The sequence below is a fragment of the Bacidia gigantensis genome (assembly GCF_019456465.1).
Source record: "Bacidia gigantensis strain McMullin 20006 chromosome Unknown contig_244, whole genome shotgun sequence".
NCBI lineage: Eukaryota > Fungi > Ascomycota > Lecanoromycetes > Lecanorales > Ramalinaceae > Bacidia > Bacidia gigantensis.
The window spans coordinates 622,153-643,171 of NW_025408600.1; positions in this window are offsets into that span (position 1 = coordinate 622,153).

Genomic DNA, 21,019 nt, shown 5'->3' on the forward strand with positions numbered 1-21,019 from the left:
TTAGGAACTTTTATCGCTACTAGCGTAGCGACTCTAGGAGCTATAATTATAAGAAAGTATCTTATAACTAAGCTTTTAAGATATAGCGTATTAGTATTATAATATATAGAAAAATTATTAATAGAATTTATATATAAGTATACTTTATTTTATGTTTTTAATAATAATATTCTAAAATATATACTTTCTATTTAATATTAATACTTTTCTACTCCTTTAAATACTACTATAGGGTATAAACTATTAGATATTTAGGAATTAAACCTTAATAGCTTTATATATTAATATTTTTTAAAAGCTATAAATAAACTATAAAAGCTTATTTTTTCCTCTATTTAATAGCTTTAGCTTACAAATTAGTTTACTATTAGTAGCTAATTTAAAAATATATATAATAAAGCTAATAATAGAAATAGCTAGCTGCTATTAAGTCTTAGAAAAAGGCTTTTAAAGTAGAGGCAGCTTATAGACTAGAATAGGGGTAATATAAAGTATTTATATTAATAATATTATTATATAAAGATTATATTATAAAAGATTAGCTTTAAAGAGTTTAAATAGAAGCGACTTTAGTTTAGGCTTTAGCTTAAGTTCTAGCTTTAGCTAAAGCTTTAGTTACTATATTTTATAATTAAATCTAATTATATTTTCGGATTTTCTATTATAAGAAAAAATAAAAAAACTATTATAATTAATAGAAATAGGACTACTTTAATTAAAAGGGGTAGAACAACTAGTATAAAAAGTAAAGCTACCCCGAGTAATAGGAGTAGAATTAAAGCTTAATTCTTCTAAAGAAGTAAAAAAAGAAAAGCCTTATTAGGCTAAAGCTAGCTTTATATTAACTTATTATAGTATAAATATAATATATCCTAGGTTAAGGCCTAGAGTATTATATTAGAAAGCTAAATAATTGCTATTAAGTTAATAGGTATAGCGACACTTTATAGCTTCTTTTTTATTTTCTTTATTTAAGACTTTATTAGATAGGTAAAAGCGAATAGCAATATAATTATTAATAGGCAGTAAGCGTTTTTTATAATATAATTTTAGTAAAGGTCTAGTACTAATAAATTCTAGTACTTTTTAAAGCTATTTTAAATTAAATTTAATACTTAGTAAAAAAGGAATAAACTTTTATAATAATGAACTAAATTAGTATAAATAAATATTCTTTTTTTTAGCTATTAAAAGTAGTTAAAAGTACTAGCTTCTTTAATAAAAAGCTTATTAATATAATAAAACTTATTATAGTTTTTAAATTAAATATAATAAAAACTAAAAAATAAAGTACTTTCTATCTTAGTTTTATATTTATATTATATTTTTATAGTACTATTTAAAGCTTTAGCCTTAATAATAATATTAGCTATAATAGTTTTTATAGAAGACTAAAAAACTTAAATAATATAGTTAAAAAAAGTAAAGTAATTTACTAAATTTATTAATAGCTATTATATAATTAGAATTAAGTATAGATAAAAATTTTTAATATTTATAATCTTATATTACTTAAAATTTTTATAGTCTTTTTTACTATAAAGCTTATATATAATACTTATACTTAAGCTTTTATAGTAATAATGCTATAAACTTAAGTTTAACTTTAGTTACTAGATTTTATAAAAATATTAATTATATAAAAAAATTTAATTTTATATAAGTTAGTATTTAGTTATTTTTTTAAATTAGTATAGTTACTTAAAAAAAGCATTAATATACTACTAAAAAATAGCTATAATAAACTATTAAAGGGCGTAGATTATATTAAAGTAAATATAATAGTTAAAAGTAGAAAGTAGGTATAGTAATAACTTTAGATTCTTATAATAAATAGTTATAAAGGAGAAAGAGACTTAAAACTAAAAAGTTCTACTTATTTAGAAAAGAATAGTAAATTCTAAAGCTTAAAGTAATTAAAAGCTAAATAAAAGCTAAAAAGGGCTAAAAATAAAATAATTAACTTTTATTTCTATAAAGTAGTATTATAATTTTAAAATATATTAATATAAATAATATAATATATATATTTATTCTTAATATACTATATATTTGCTATTTTAATAATATTAAAAGTTTTACTTTATTACTTAATTATATAGTAATTATAATATAAAATATACTATTAAAATATAAAGTCTAGCGGCTTAGTTATTATACTAGCGCTTAAGCTATAAATAGTTATTTAATAATATTATATTTATAGTATTTAAAAATAAAATAATATATAGTTCTTTTTTTTTATAAGGTTTTAAAAGTTTTTAATAAAGTATAATTAAAAAATATAAATAGTTTAAATCTATATATAGGGGCTATATACCTAAGCTTAAAAGCTATATTATATTTATTTATATAATAATATATATTATTATATAAAATAAGAAAATACTTTTATAGTATATTTTACTATACCTATATATATAAGTTAATATATAAATATAGGACTTTAGGTAATAGCTTATTATTAGAAAAGTAATAAAACTTTAGTAGAATATTAAGGATAGCGCTCTTTAGAAGGGAAGCAACTATTATACTATAGTTTACTATTATATAGAAATATAGATTAATAATCTAATTTATTAAAAAGCAGAGGAATATTTTAGAAACCTACTACTAGAAATAGAGGAGCCTATATTAAATAATAGGAATCCCTACTTTCTTATAATAGAAGTTAGTTTTTCTTTTATAGTTTTTCTAAAATATCTATAAAATTAGGTGCCTATTAGAAACCTATCGGATTCTAATAAAAGTCTTTTTACATATATTTCTAATACTATTCTATATTACACTACTTAAGTCTTAATATTAATAAAGTTATTTAATATAAAACTTACTAAATTATAAAATATTTTTAATAATATAAAAGTATTAATTTCTATAATGTTTTTATTATAATTATTAAATCAATAAATTATAAAATACTTTTCGTTATTATAATAGCTTATAATCTTAAATTTAAATAAATAAATATTAAAATTACTTTTTTTATAGTAATATTATTAGTAATATTTATATTAAATAGCTTAAAAACTGTTAGTAGGGCCTCTAGGAGCTTAGATTAGTCTAATTACCTAATTGGGCCTAGTTTAGCCCTACTTAGCTAAGTATAGCTCTTTCTCTACAATTATGTTCTTAGATAGCTTATAATATAGTTAATTTATTATATTAAAACCTATACTATAAGAGTTTACTCTTAATTTAGTAGCAATACTTAAAAACTAATCTACTAGCTTTTATATATTAATAGAAATCTTTACTAAGTACTTTAGCTACTAGGAATCTTTTCTATTAAGCTATTACTTTAATTAATACTATAGCTTACAAAGGAGACGTTAGCAACAGCTAGCCTATAAACAATAGCTAATTCTAAAGCTTCCTCTCTTTTATTATAATAATCTAAACTAATTATAATACTTAAAATAATTAAAATACTTCCGCTTATATAAATTAACTAAAGTAATAATAGCTTTAAAACACGTTTTTTTTAATTAAAATATAAGCAAAACAGCTAAAGAAATAGACTATAGATATAGCTTTTATTGCAGATAAACCTGCTTTTAAAGCTCTTTTGCTTTTTTTCCCCTTCCTTTTCCTCCTCTTCTTTTTTAAAAATAATAAATTAACTAGCCTCTAAATTAAACGCTTTAATAAGCTCCTTTCTTGCAGCTTTACTAGCTAATTTTCAACTATTTTTACGCTCCTATAAAGCGCTTTTATATATAAGAGCTAGATTATATAATTTGTTTTTTAATATACTAGCTTGTATAAAGTATTAAATAATATAATTTATATTTTTATAGGCCTTTAATTGTCTAAAACTATTGAAAATAATATTAATAAAGATTTAAATAGTTAAACTAGCTTATAAGGCATAAGTATTTTTTAAAGAAAAGCAAACTATTAATAAGATTTCTAGGAGTTTAAATTAGTCTAATTACTTAATTAAGCCTAATTTAGCCCTATCTAGCTTAGTATAGCTCTTCTTTTATAATTATATTCTTAGATAGCTTGCGATATAATTAATCTATTATATTAAAACCTATACTATAAGAGTCTACTCTTAAAAACTTTAAAAATAAAATAGAAAAAGTTTATAAGCTTTATAAAACTTTATATAGTTTAAAGTAATTACTATAAATTTAATACTACCTTAGTATTTATTTAATTTTCTTATAGAATTAAAATACTATTTACTTATTAAAAACTATAGTATATTTCTATATTTAAAGTTAAATATTATTATTATTATATATATAAATAATTTTATTATTATTAATTTAAATATAAAAACTATTTTATAACTAAAAGCTTAATTAAGTAAAAAGTTTAATATAAAAAACTTAAGCTTTTTAATTATTACTTAAATATAAGTTTAATTTATAATTACTTAAATTATATTATTTATGTAAGTTAAAAAAACTATTTTTATAATATCTTTAAATAGTTTAATATATTTAACCTTATTATAAAAAAATATAAATATTCTAATAAAGACTATTTAGCTTTAGCTAGCTATAAATAATTATATAGCTACTATAATATTTATATAGATATACTAGTCTACTATTAGCTCCTTTATAGATTTAATATTAAATATTTACTCTAATATTATATATATTATTAGTTACTATTTATTAAATTTAAATAAATTTTATTAAAAAATTATAAAATATATCCTTTAATATTTATATATTAAGGTACTATAACTTTTAAATTTATTTTTAAAAAGCTATTAAATTTTTTATCTAGTTTCTTTAATATAAACTATTTTAAAGATTTTTTTATTTATTATTTAATATTAGGTTTTATATTTAACTTAAAGAGTATTACTATTAATTAGTTTTTTAAATAATAGCTTATAATAGCTTTTTTATTTATAAAGTTAAATATATTAACTAGGTTAATATAATTAAAAAAGTTATTTAGCTAAAATGCTTACTTAGCTAGCTAACTAAAATTATATTTAACTTTATTATTTTATTTAATATTAATCTAAAAAATATTACTTTTAATTATATATTCTTAATAAAATAGAAACTTATTAAAAATACTTTTACTTTTATAATAAATATTTTTTATAATAATTAGGGCATTATTAATTATATAAAAAACTTTATAAGCTATAGTAAAACTAAATATATATATATTAAATATATATTTTTTAAAAAGTATATTAATAATAAATAAGTTAAGTTAAAATATTACTTAACTATAAATATAATTACTAATAGTTTTATAAAACCACTACCTTAGGATGTTTTTAAAATTTTCTATTATAACTTAAGTTTAAAATAATATTTTTAATATTTTATTACTTAATTTTATTAAATAATAATAGGTTAATATTATATATTTCTAAGTATTTTTTAGAGAAATTTACTAATAAAATTTATTTTAATATTATAAAAATTATAATTTTATAATTGAATATTTAATTATTTTAATATTAAAACTATTTTAAAAATAACTTTATTATTATTAATAAGAGGTTTATTTCGCTCCTATATTATAGTTATAATATAAAATATAGTTTTTTAATTTATTATTTAAATACTTAAATAATTTACTTTATAAAGTTTAGTTTATTTATTATTTATAAGAAATTTACTTTATTTATTACTTTATTATTAATAGAGAATACTTGAGTATAATCTTACTTAAAATCTTTAAATTAGATTAAGGTTTAGTTTTATAGCCTTTTTACTACTATATTTATTATAATATAATTTCTTTAGATAGTATTTATATATAGCTTTAGTAGGAGCCTTTAGCTTAAATAATTCTAAATATATTTAATTTTAATAGTTACTAAACTTATTTTTATTTTTATTATCTTTATTAATTCCTATCTATTTTAAAGGAACTAGGCTTAAAAACTATTTATAATTATCTTATCTATAGTAAAAGCTTATTTCCTTAACATTTAGCTACCTAAATTATATATATTAGCTTTAAAACTAGTTTATATTTTAAAATAAAATAAGTTTATTTTAAGCTAAATTACTTTACTTTTAAAAGCTATAAAGACTATAGAGGGCTTAGCTTTAAACTAAATACTTTAAAGTTACTTATACTTTATATAAGGTACTTAAATATATTTTAATATAAAAAATATATATATATACTAAGTTATAAAAAAAAAATTTAAAAAATAATATTTGCCCTTATAAAGTATAGGACTAATTCTATATATATAAGGGGATATAATAATAACTTAAATTATATTTCTAATTACTTTAAATATAAATAATATAATAAGTTATAATATATATAATAATTAAATAAGAATATTAAAGCTAAAACACTAGGCTACTTATAGCCTAGTTGCTTAGCGAAGATTATCTTTATAATTATAGCTAGTTATATTATAATTAATTAAGTTATTTACTTACTTTTAAAATAAAGTTAGTTAAAATATTATTTATATATAATTACCTTAGTTTTTAATTACTTAAAATAATTTAGTTATTAAATTCTATTATAATATTAATAAATTAATAATATTAATAATATTAAGTTAGTTTTTTAATAAAGTTAATTTGAAAATAAATATCTAATTTAAGCTAGTATATTAGTATTAAGTTTTATATCTAGATATTAAAAAACTAATATTTTTAAATTAAAATAAATATTAATAATTATTTCTTTTCTAGGCTTAATAGCTATACTATATACCCCCTAATTAATATAAATAATTATATTAATAAAACTAGAGCTACTTTAGAACTTTTTAAAATTTAATAAAGAAAATAATTATATTTTTTAAGTAATAGTAAATATATTAAAAGTACTTTTAAATTAATTATTATTATAAAGAAGCAATAGAAAATAGTTAAATATAATACTATTTAATTAAAAGATATATATATATTTATGCTAGATTACTATTTATTATTATATATTTTATAGATAATAATACCTTTATTATTATCTTTAGGCTTATAAAAATTTCTTTTACTATTATACTATAATATATAGCTAAGCTAATATTAATAATAATTATACTTTTAAAAGAATACTTCTCTAATAGGCTAATATTTTTCTTTTTTTTTTTTTTTTTTATTTATTTTATATTTTTATATATAAAAGTTAGTCTATAATTAACTAATACTAGAGGAGGTAAGTGCTTTAAATTATTAATATAAATTATTTCTTATTTACTTATATTGAATTAAGCTATTTTATCTAATAATTCTTTATTTATATAAAGTTAAGATATATAGCGTTTTTTTCTAAGTATTTTATAGTATAGATTTTTTTTAAGAATTTTTTATAATAGTAGAGATTATTTAATAATATTTAAATAAATAAGCTTTAATTATTAATATAGTATAGATAAAAAAATTAAAATATAGTATTATTTTTAATAACTTTAAATTAAAGTTCTTTTTTTATAGTAATATTTGCGCTAGCGTATATTATACTAGTAATAATTAGAAAAGATTCCTCCTCGCTAATAATAATATTATTATTTTTATTATTAAACCTATAAGTAGCTTATTATTTATATATCTAAAGATATTAATTTTAAATATAATAAAGTAAAAATTAATAAAGAAAATATTTATATAAATATTTAAATTTTGTTTTTTTAATTATAGCTTTATTATAAATTAATTTTAGTTTAGGCAAAAAAAATATAATTTTTACTTTTAAATTATTATTAATAAGTATATTTAAATCTTTAAATAATAAAGCGGTTTTCGCTTTAGTAAAAGTTTTAAAAAAGGGTATAAATATAGAAAAACTAGTTTTTATAATAATACTAGTTTTAGCTTATATTATAAATTTTCTTATAAAATAAGAGCTTAGATAAAGTATTTAGCTACTTTAGTAGCAGCTAAGCAAAACTCTTGATATAAGAATATTTAAACTATAATAAGTTAGTAATTTTATATTTATAAGTATTAATATATTATTAAAATATAGAATATATAGAACTACTAATAGTAAAGCTACTATTTTAATATTATTTTCTTATTTTAGTTAAAATAAGTTAAGCTATTATATATATATTTAGCCTTTTTTAGTAAAGGTAGTATAAGCTACTTATAAATAAAGTAATATACTTCGCAATATTACTTTAATATTATTAAATTTATTAAGTATTATTAATATCTTTTTACTTTAGTTATTTAAAATTTTATATAGTATAATATAATAATATATAATATTTAATTTAGAAGGAACTAGACGTTTTAAATCTTAGTTAAAGGCGCTAAAAGCACTTATTCTATATTTTTATTTATTAGAAAATATAATTTAGTAATAAAAATTTAAAATCTAAAATATACATATACTAAAAATAGTAGAAAGGAAAGTAGCTTAATTAAAAATTTAAATATTTAATAATAATAAAAAGTGGGAAATAATATAAATTAGGCTATAGAATTATATTAATAATTATAAGAAGGAAAAGTAGGTATTAAAGGAAAGTTAAAAATAAAGTAAAAAAATTTATTTAATACTTAAATAAAGTTAGTATATAAAATAGCTAGATTTTAAATTATAAATTAAAAAGTAAATTTTCTTTAAAAGTAATAAATATTACTTATATAATAATACTATAGTTATAGTTCTATTAATATATTTATAAATAGAAAATTTAGAATAAAAATAATTAGTAGGTTCTAGCTAATAAAAACCTTAAATATAAAGATATAAAATCCTATAAAATTAATATAGAAAGTTTTATTAATAGTTTTATAATTTATAATAAAAAATAAAGTTATAGATCTAATAAATATATACTTTTATAAAGAAATAGAACTATAGTTAATAAAAAAGTTAAAATTAGTAAAGAGAAAAGAAAGTAGTAAATAATACTTTTAATAATAATAATAGTTTATATTATTATACTTATACTATAAAACTAAATTTTTAAATCGTTTCTTTAAACAATATTAAAAGTAATAGTATATTTATATTATATAATACTTAAGACGTTTAAGAGGTAGTATATTATAGAGAATAAATTTATTATATATTAAAGTTTAAACTATTTTAGTTCTAAAGCTTTAAAGGTATTTAGTAATTATATTAATATAAAGTAGATTATTGTTTTTATATAAATATTGTAAGGAAACGCAGTGCGTAGAGACCTTAATAAGCAATATATGCAATGTGGTTGGTTAATAATAAGTTGATTGTTAAACTATCTAAGGATTGTAGTGGAAGTAAGGCCTCATGCCAAGCCGGGTAGGGCGGAGCTAAGCCTAATCGGGATATTCCTATCCTGCTCTTATATAATCCGTAACAGTATGCTATTAAAAATAATAAAAAATGACGTCCTCGTTATTGGTATAGCCTTACCTTTATCTATTTGTATCTAAGCTTTTATAGGGAATTATCCTTGCCCGATTTGATCGATTTTTAGTCAAGTTTTAATCTTATTATATTAAGGAAAGTTTTTATCCGGAGCTGCAGCGACAGCAAGGTTGAGCCAATCAGGCTAAGGATTATATCGGAGGGGCGTCTAAACGCATAGAAGGAGCAATCGCAAGCGGAAGCTGATTAGTTGGAAAAGAGTATTAAAAATCGGAGGTAGGAAATCGTCGTTTTGACAGGGAATTTAAAAGTTGCAAAATCGCAAAATAACTGTATAGTCGAAAAACCGTGGCTTAAATCGTTTAGAAATAGTAGAAAAGCAATCGATAAGCTAGGAGCTATATAAACTGTAGAACCTAATCATTATAATAGTATATATAGCCTGCATAATTGCAGCAATGATTGTTCTCTGCAGTAAACTAAGCGTCTGCAGATATGTATTCTTTATTATTATGCGTATTTCCTATATCGCATAGCGTATAATTAGGACTATAAGCTGTAGGACTGGTTACGCCGACATATACGTCTATTACTACATTATATTCCTACTCTTATCCGCTTCTATCAACAAAGTAGACAGCCGCAAATAACATTCCCTCTTCTACATTTATATAATAGGCTAGCTATAATTGTCGAAAAGGGGGTGCTAAACGTAGCAGTTAATATTAAGGCTGGAAATTTTAATTTTAAAGATATCGATTTTGCTAATTAGACAGAGGAGGAGGAGGAGCAGGAAGGGCTCTTATTAGCTGGTTCTGTTGCTACAGTAGACAGTAAAGAAGTCGGTTGCCAGGGGGACTAGATTGTCGTTATTACTTACGTGCATAGATATTGTACCAAATCGGCTGGAGACGCACTAACTCTTTTAGGAAATCAGTATAGTTTGCATAGGAATATAGAGGCTGGAGGCTGGTTTTCAGCTTATTATTAAAGCGATTATAAGCCATTGTAATAGCATTATAATTTGGGAGTTTAAGGCGCTTGGCGGTGACTATAAGGGAGTTAGCCCACTTAACGGCATCCTTGTTGCTAGCGGCATCCCGTTTTGTATAGCGATTCTTTAGTAAATCGTCTAAAAGCTGGCTGTTAGTCTGCCTAAAACGTTCTTGCAAATCTTTAACCAAGATGCTCAGATCATTTGAGTTTAAGATTAGGCGTCTATATTCGTCAGTAAGCTTATATTGCCACCAAACGTAAGCCTTATTTGAGCTACCCGTTGAAGGATCTTCACCTAGGAATAAAATTATTATATAATCCAATATTATCTTTGCTCTTTTGACTTTTGCTACAGCTTTGATATATTCAATAAAGCTGTATACGTTATTATGATCGTTTCTATTAAAGTAGCCAATATCTAATTGGCGGAAGCGGTCTATTAATAATAATGTAACTGTTTTCTCTGTCTCTTTTTAGCCTATTTAACCGTGGGAATTACGTTCAGGTAATAGCTCACATAATCTACGCTCTGAAGCCTTTGTATCTAGCTTTTATAGCTTGTCTCTGATTAGTCCAAGCTGTCTGTCTAGCTGTTTTAATATCCTAACTTCTATTATTTATATCATTTGCATAAGATCGTTCATAGAGGGGGCTTCTAATTAGTTATCTTGTGAGCATGTTGTTATTGCTCCCTGCATTGGTTTTAGGGCTATAATAATGGGAAAACTATCTTTCTCTATTATTTTAAGCCGACTAGCCTAGTGAAAGGGTCGGGGAAAAGGCGGTTTTTTAGTAGTTATCTAGCTAAGGTACTAGGGCCGTTTCCGGATATTGCTTTCAGTAGGACAATAACAACACCTGATCTTTTAGTGTTGCTACTATTTATAAGGAAACGCAGTACGTAGAGACTTTAATAAGCAATATATACAATGTGGTTGGTTAATAATAAGTTGATTGTTAAACTATCTAAGGATTATAGTGGAAGTAAAGCCTCATGCCAAGCCGGGTAAGGCGGAGCTAAGCCTAATCGGGATATTCCCATCCTGCTCTCATATGATCCGTGACAAATATATTAAAACCCTAGATATAATACTAGAGGTTAGTAACTATAGGCATTTATAATTATTTTTATACTTTAAATATATTTTATAATAATAATATATAATTAATAAATTATATTAATAAAAATTGTTTTAAAATATTAATAGTAGCTTTATTAATTAAATAAAGTATTACTAGTTAATATATATTTTATTATATATAGTAAAGTTTAATAAATATTAAATATATATTATAATTCTATTTTCTAGCTTCCTAGCTAGTAAAATAACTCCAACTTTCCTAAAAGAATAGTATAAAATAAAGCTTAATAAATATTAGATAAGTAATAATTTAGTTTTTATTTCCTTAGCTAGTAAAGCGACTTAAATTATAAGAAAAGTAAAATAAAACTAAGCTTAAAAAAAACTAGATAAATAATAATCTACTTCCGCTACTAGTAAAGTAACTTAAATTATAAATAAAATAGTATAAAACTAAGTTTAATAAATATTAAATAAGTAATAACTTAGCTTTTATATCCCTAGTTAATAAAGTAATTTAAATTATAGAAAGTATAAATTAAGATTAAGCTTAATAAGTACTAAATAAGTAATAATTTAGCTTCTACCTCCCTAGCTAGTAAAGCAACTTAAATTATAGGGGGAGTAGGATAAAATTAAGTATAATAAGTATTAGATAAATAATAATTTAGCTTTTATATCCCTAGCTAATAAAGCAACTTAAATTATAAAAAGTATAAAATAAAATTAAACTTAAAAAGTATTAGATAAATAATAATTTAGTTTCTATTTCCCTAGCTAGTAGAGTAACTTAAAAGCCTTTAGAAGGAACAATATAAGACTAAGCTTAATAAGTATTAGATTAGTAATAATTTAGCTTTTATTTTTCCAGCTAGTAAAGCGACTTAAGTTATAGAGGGAATAGGATAAGACTAAGCTTAAGGAGTATTAAATAAGTAATATATTTTAGCCTTTACTTTTTTAATTAGTAAAGCAACTTAAAGGCTTTTAGGAGGAGTAATATAAAGCTAAGCTTAAAGAGTATTAAATAAGTAATATAATTAAATTTAAAGTACTTTTACTATTTTAACAATTTAAAAGCTTTCGTAATTATAGCTTAGATAGCTTAAACTAATATACTACTTTATAAGTATTTAGCGAGAATAGTACTTAAGAATTTAAAATAATTATTTATAAAATATAGAAGGCAATAATTTCTACTAAAGTATAATATATAGTTAGTAGAATATAATTAATTATTTATATTATACTATATATTATATAAATTGCAAATCTTTTATTGTAGTAGAAAAGAAGTAATTAACTTAATTAAAAAAGTAATTATATTATAATTGTTTTTAATCTTATAATTAGTTTATATTTATTAATAAATACTTAGTTTAATAATATTATAATAAATCTATTCTTAGAAAAATATTGCTTTAAGTTATTTTATTAACTATAGAGGCTAATATAAATATAGTAAAATTATCCCCTTTTTATATATTATTTAAAAAAGATATATTCTCTTTTAGTTTAATTTTAATTAAATATTATTCTTTTTAAACTACATTTTAGTACTCTCTTAGTATTAATAATATTAATAAGATTTCTAGAATCTATATCTTTACTTTCTATAAACTTTTTTTTTTAATATAAAACCCTCTTAATATTATATAATAAAGGTATAGTTGATCTTAGAAAGGAGTTATAGTATTAAGGAATATATTGCCTAAATCTAAAACTTTTATTTAAACTTTTATATTTTTTTTATTTTTTTTTATTTAATATATAATATATAAAGTTTTTTTTTAAAAATAGTTTTAGCCTTTTTAAAATTATAATTATTAGCCTTATTTATATTATTACTAGAAAGTTTATTATCTATACTTTTTTTAGTATTTAAGCTACTTAGAAATATAAAAGCTTATTATTAATAGGGCCTCTAGGAGTTTAGATTAGTCTAATTACCTAATTAGGCCTAGTTCAGCTTTACTTAGCTTGGCATAGCCTTTCTTCTATAATTATATTCTTAGATAGCTTATAATATAATTAATCTATTATATTAAAACCTATACTATAAGAATCTATTCTTAATTTAATAGTAATACTTAAAGACTAATCTACTAGCTTTTATATATTAATAGGAATCTTTACTAAGTACTTTAGCTACTAGGATTTTTTTTTACTAGGCTATTACTTTAATTAGTATTATAGCTTATAAAGGAAACGTTAATAATAGCTAGCCTATAAGCGATAGCTAATTCTAAAGCCTCTTCTCTTTTATTATAATAATTTGAGCTAATTATAGCGCTTAAAATAATTAAAACGCTTTTACCTATATAAACTAATTAGAGTAATAGCAGCTTTAAAATATATTTTCTTTAACTAAAATATAAGTAAAATAGCTAGAGAAATAGACTATAAATGTAGCTCCTATTGCAGATAAACTTGCTTTTAAAGCTCCTCTACTTCCTTTTCCTTTTCCTCTTTTTTTTTTCTTTAAAAACAATAAACTAACTAGCCTCCAAATTAAACGCTTTAATAAGCTTTTTCCTTACAGCTTTACTAGCTAATTTTCAACTGTTTTTACGTTCCTATAAAGCGTTTTTATATATAAAAGCTAGATTATATAATTTATTTTTTAATATACTAGCTTGTATAAGGTATTAGGTAATATAGTTTATATTTTTATAGGCTTTTAATTATCTAAAACTATTAAAAATAATATTAATAAGGATTTAGATAATTAAACTAGCTTATAGGGTATAAGCATTTTTTAAAGAAAGGTAAATTATTAGTAGGGCCTCTAAGAGCTTAAATTAGTTTAATTACTTAATTAAGCCTAGTTTAACTTTACCTAGCTTAATATAGCTCTTCTTCTATATTTATGTTCTTAGATAGCTTGCAATACAATTAATCTATTATATTAAAACCTATACTATAAGAGTCTGCTCTTACTTACTATCTTAAGACTTAATATTATATATATTTTATTTTAAACTAAAAGTAGGGGAATTGTTTTAATTATATAAATATATATAAATTAAATCTATTAATAGCTTTAATAACTCTTTATTAAATCTAGCTTAAAGACTAAGTTTTAATATTAGCTAAGACTATATATTACTTTTTAGTAGCGTTAAGCAGTAGATTATAAGTATTTTATTAGCTTTATTTATATTACTTTTACTAAGAAATATAGGTAATTAATCTAAAAGTATTAAAGCTATTTATATAATATTCTTAGAATAATTAATAAATAAAGTTATATAGTATAAAGTAGAATATTAAAAAAAATAAGCAAATATATAAACTTAGCAGCAAAGTATTAATCTAGTTAATATTATATTAAAGCGCTATTAGATACTATATATCTAGATTCTATATAAAGCGCTATAGTCTATAGTTAGTAATTATTTTATATACTTAGTTTCAACTTTCTATAGTTAATAATATTTTAAAAGTATATTTAATATTTTTTAATAAGAATTATAATATTAGATTTAATTTATATATATTATTATAGAGATTTTATAATTCCTTATAATAGTTAAAGGTGTATTTAAAAAATATAACTTATTAATTATTATAATTTTAATTTATAATAGTAAAGGGATTAAAGCTATTATTTAAGTAATTTAAATTAAAATCCTTTATTATATAGTAAGTAGCAAAGCTATAGTTAAAAGGTGCTATATGGAAGTAATTTAAGACTTAAATATTAAAAAGTTTAAATAAAAGCTTTAATTTATAGTTAAAATTATAGTAAAAAAAATTTTGCACTTTAATATATAGTAATACTAGGAATAGTTAATATTAAAGGAAGTAGAATAAAGAAATTTAAAGTTTTAAATTAAGAGATTAATAGCTATAATTTTATTTTAGTTTAAATAATATAAAGGCTAAAAATATTAAGAACTAAAGAGATAGCTAATAAAATTAAATAAAATAATAAAAAAATATTTAATTTAAAAATATAGTAAAGTAGGTCTATAAGGAGAATAAAGCTCCTAATTACTATATATAATAAGGTTAGCCTTTTTATTAATAGTATTATAGAATTATAGTTATATAATTAAAACTAAAGTAAAGTAAGTAATAGAAATAGGTAAGCTTAGTAAAAAAGAAGTAAATAAAAACTAATATAATATTAGTTTAATTATTAATTTAGTAATATTTAATATAATATATATATTAGAGAATAATATAATAAATATAGATATTATTACTATAAATTTACTTTAGTATTAGTAAGTAAATAGTAAAATATAGACTAAAATAAAATAAATAAAAAATATATAATATTTTAGAATAATAATAAAGAGTATTATTTAGAAATATAAGTCTTTAAGAAAATAGTAGATTTAATAGCTATATAAATTTAATATATTAGTGTGTTTAAGCCTATAGATATACTTAAATACTTTAAGCTTTATATTTAGAATAAAATTAGTTTTATAAACTTACTTTAATTAAATAATTTATATAATTAAAAAGTAAAAATAAATAATAAAGTTATTATATATTTTAATATTTATTAAGTTATAAAGAAGTATATTAAATAAAAAACTTATAGCTAATATAGTATTAATATCGCTATTTTAAGTATAATTATTATTATAAAAATACTTTTTATATTTATACTATTTTTTAGTTTTAGCGCGTTTACTATTATTTATTATTAATTATAAGTTAATTATTAAAAATATTAAATCTTTTTTTATTAGCTTCTTTCTAATATTATAATAACTTTTAATATATTTTAAATTAATTATTAATTAGCTTAGAACTATTTCTTTTAAAGAATAAGGTTTTTTATAAAGCCTTAATAATAATGTTATTAAAGATAATATAGCTTTAGCTAATAAGATATTAGATAATTTTTTTTAATATATATATATATAAAATAAATAATATTATTTATAGTAATATTAAACTATACTTAATTACCTATAATTCTATTTTAACTTATATAGACTAAATAGTGTTTTTTAGTTAAAAATATTAAATTAAGTATTATATATATAATAAACTTTATATTCTAGTTTTTATTTATTACTACTAAATTTATATAGGATTAATATTAAATAAGAAGAGTATAAAGGTATTTACTTTTAAGTATATAATAAATTATAATAAATATAAAATAAAATAGAATAGTTTATAAATTTAGTTAAAAATCCGACACTAAAGAGTAAAAATTACATATAAAAACGTAATTACTTTATTATATAGTAGCTTTTACTATATTATTAATAGATTTCCTTAAAAAAGATATAAGTAGTAGTAGCTATAGTAATTAGGTTTAGTACTATAAAAGTACTAGACAATATTAAAGTTTATATAATATAGCTATATAGTTTCTAATATTATTAATATTTTTAATAAGCTATAAAAGAGACTAATATAAGAATTAGAAATATTTATATTATAAGTAAAAAAAGATTCTTAGTAATTAGGCTTTAAACTTAAAATTTGGTTTTAAAGCTAAAATTATAATTAGTTAAAAACTCTTTATTAAAGTTTTTTAGGTTGGGCATTAGTAGCGGTATTATAGGTTAAATAGATTAATTATTAAGTTAGAAAAGTTAGTAGAAAGTATATATAATAGAAAAAAAACTATAAAAGGAATTAAAAGATATACTAGTAAAAATATAAAAGTAAAAGTAATATATAACTTTACTTAGTATCTATAAAACTACTACAAAACTAAAATTTAGAAGCTTAATTAAATTTTATATTACTTATAATTTAAAGCTATAGTTTTATATTTAAATATTAGAAATAAAGGTAGAATAATTTTATATTTATAATTACTAAGAATATTTTACTAAAGCTTTCTCTATAAAAAGTATAGTATAGATAGAGGAAACTACTTATAGTTTATTTCTTATAAAGCTAAAATAACAGTAATATAAAAGCTAAATAATGCTTATAAATCTATTAAAGTATTTACTTTAGCTTTATAATTAAGCGCTTTTAATTCCTAGAATAATACTACTTAATATATAAAATAAGCTTATTTTATAATTATTTAATAGCATTTTTAAGAAATATTAGTTTATAATAATATTATTTTAAAATTATATTGTTTTTAGGCTAAGCTAGTTATAATATAAATATAACTATTAAAATAGATATAAGAAAGAAGGCTAACAACTTTTTTATAAATAGTTAGTTTATAAATACTTTATATAATTTATATAAATATAAGTAAAAATAGCTATTTCTATAAGTATTAGCTTAAGTAATAATAAGCTTAGAGTTAGCAGTTTTAAATATAGAAACTAGTTTAATATTTAATAAAATATATTTTTAATAACCTTAGGATTATAAAATAACTTATAATAATAGCCTTATATATTCCTATAGCTATAAGTATTCTATAATTGCCTTTATATCTATATAAAAGGCTTATATATTTAATATAATAATATTAATATTTTCCTACTAATAAATATAGCTAATTGCTATATAAATAAGTTGAAACTAATTATAATATAATTTAAGGTTAGCTTTTAAATCTTATAAACTATTAAAGTAAATATATTTTATAATAAGAGTTAAGTCTTTAAGTAAAGTATTTTATTAATTATAAAGTAGTTAATAATTATTTAAATATAAATACACTTTTAATAATTATTAATATATATTTAAATAATTTAATTTAGAATATTAAATAAAGACTTATTTTAATATTTCCTTCTATTAGAAAGGCAACTTCTAGTAAACCTTAAAGGTTAACCTTAATAATTAACTTATATAAATTATTTAAAATTCCCTTAATAAGAAAGTAGTTATTAAAATATATAATATATATTTTAGAAATATATATTATAATATTAAAGAGGTTTATTTTATACTTAAAGTCTTTACGCCTTTAATATTAATAGAGAATTTGCTTTTATTCTTTATTAATTATTATAAATTTAATTCTATTAAAATTACAGTACTTTTCTAAAATTAATTAGTTTAATTTCTTTGTTTTTATATATAATAATATTAAAATAGTCCTTTAAAAAGTAATATTCTTTAGTTAAAATTAATATAATTGCGCTAGTAATATATTATAATATTTATTTTAAAGTTAGCTTATTTAAAGAGCTTTATAAAGTTATATAAATTTATTATTCTTTTTATATTATTTTAATATAATTAGGAAAATTAAATAAAATATTTTTTATACTATTGCTTTAAATACTTATAAACTATAAATAGGGGGTAATTGTATTAGATTACTAAAGACTATTATATATATTTTATTAAATAGTAATATACTATTATAAAAGTAGTTAAAAATTATAGAAATTATTATAAAAAGTTTTATATTTACTATAAAAATTTTATTTATAATTAATATTTAAACTTTGCGAAAGTATACTATTATCTCCTCTATATTAAAAATATTTATTATTATATTTAATAATTATAAGCTATTAATATAAGTTATTTTTAAGGTAGAATAAATTATTTTCCTATTAATAGTATTTATAGCGATTTTAATTAATACTATTTTAAAAAATATTATTTAATATTTAATAAGCTATATAGTAAGTAGCTTTAAAATAAATAACTTATTAATATTTCTAGGACTAGTAATAAAGAATTAAATACTAAATTGCCTTTATATATATAAAGAACTAAATATTTATATTATAGTATAAAAGTAATTATATTAATTACTTTCTAGCTATAAAACTGCTGCAACTATAATACTTAGCTTAGAAGCTTATTATATAGCTTTTAATTGTTTTTAAATAACTTTAGTAATATTTATCTAAATTTTATTAACTAATTATTTTATAGCTTTTAAATAAGCTATATAAATATGCTGCTGCTATATATTTTAGCTTATTAGCTTTATAAACTTCTCTAAAGTAAGCTATAAATATTGCTTTTAATAGAAGTAATTCCCCCCTCTTTTTAATTATTCTTAATTTATTTTCTAATTATTAAATAAATTCTTATAGGAGTTTAATATAAAAGAAAACTTCTTTATTAATAAGACGCTAGCGCGGTAATTTAATTAAAATAGGCTTAAATAAGCTATAGTTAGTAATAGTAAAGTAAAATATAAAATACTAATATTACTATTTTTAAAAGGTTAAAGCTATTATATATTATTTAATATTTAATAATATTTCTTCTATTTATATTTCTTGTTATAGCTTCTTAATCTTAATACTTAAAATTAAAGTTAGTAAAATATTAGAAATATATTAAATAGTTAAAGATAAGGTTTTAAGGGCGCCTAAAGTATTATATAATATTATATTAATAGAAAAGATTTATATTAGTATTAATATTACGCTTTTCTTTAAGTAATTACAATAGCTTAACTTATATAGTATATTTATTAGGAATATTAATATTAAAAAAAAGTACTTATAGCTATATTAGAATATATAATAGCTAAGGAGGAATATTATAACTTTTATAAATCTTATCCGCCGCCTAATAAAATACTCTTATAAGGTATTTAAAGATTAATACTAAAAAAGGCTTTTTAGCTTAGCTTTAATAATATGTTTATTAATATATAATACTAAACTAGTAGATATAATATATTAGGAATTAATATATACTTATTAAATAAATAGTAATCGCAGAGAATATAGTATAACTTAAGTATCTTTAGTTTTTATATAATACCTTAGTATATATAATATTTATTATCTTTATCTTTAAATATATAATTAGATATTATAGTTAGAAAGCTTTTTTAGTAAATATTTTTATGCTATAATAATTTTCTATAATATAAATCTCCCTAATAAATATATACTTGAAATTAAAGTACTAAGGTATAGAGCTTTAACTTATATATATTATTAAGAATATTAGTATATATAAAGTTTTCTTTAATTATTTTATTAATTAATTTTTTAACTTAGAATAGCAAGTATATATAAATAGCACTTTAGTTCTAGAATTTATATTACTTTACTATATTTATAAGTTTTTTAAACTTATTTATCTTAGGTTTATATAGGAAATATATTTTAGTAGAATACTACTATTTATAATAATATTATACTGCTTTTTAAAAGTAGTTACTTAAAATACTTATATATCTACTAGTCTAATATAAGAATTTTATATATAATTTTTAGTTTTTAAAAAATATAATAATAATAAATAATTGTAGGAGGTTAATAATATTTATTATAATATTAATTCTTAATTTAGCTTAAATAAAATATATTTTATTAGTTTTAATCTATACTAAGACTAATATTATAATATTTTTATTAATTATTACCTATAACTTATATATACTATAGCAGATAAGGTTGCTTATAATTATTTATTTATAAAAAGTATAAAGATTTTAGCTAAATATTATTTAATTTATATTTTAAAAAATTTAATAAGCTTTAATTTAAAAATATACTTATAATAGCTAGTAATAATTATTTTAAAATTATAATATTGCTAAATAAAGCTTTAATTATATATTTATTACTATTATTAATAACCTTTATTATTATATTTTATTATTTATAAGCTATTATTATTAGTTTATATTATATAGATAAAGCTATAAAAAAAGAACTTCTAAATTTAAGTAGTTTTTTATTAACTAATTATAAAGCTCCGCTATAATATTTGCTTTTAAAAGTTAGTTAAAAGCGAAGTCTTTATTATATATTTCTAAATATATAGAGCTTAAAATAATAATAATATTAAAG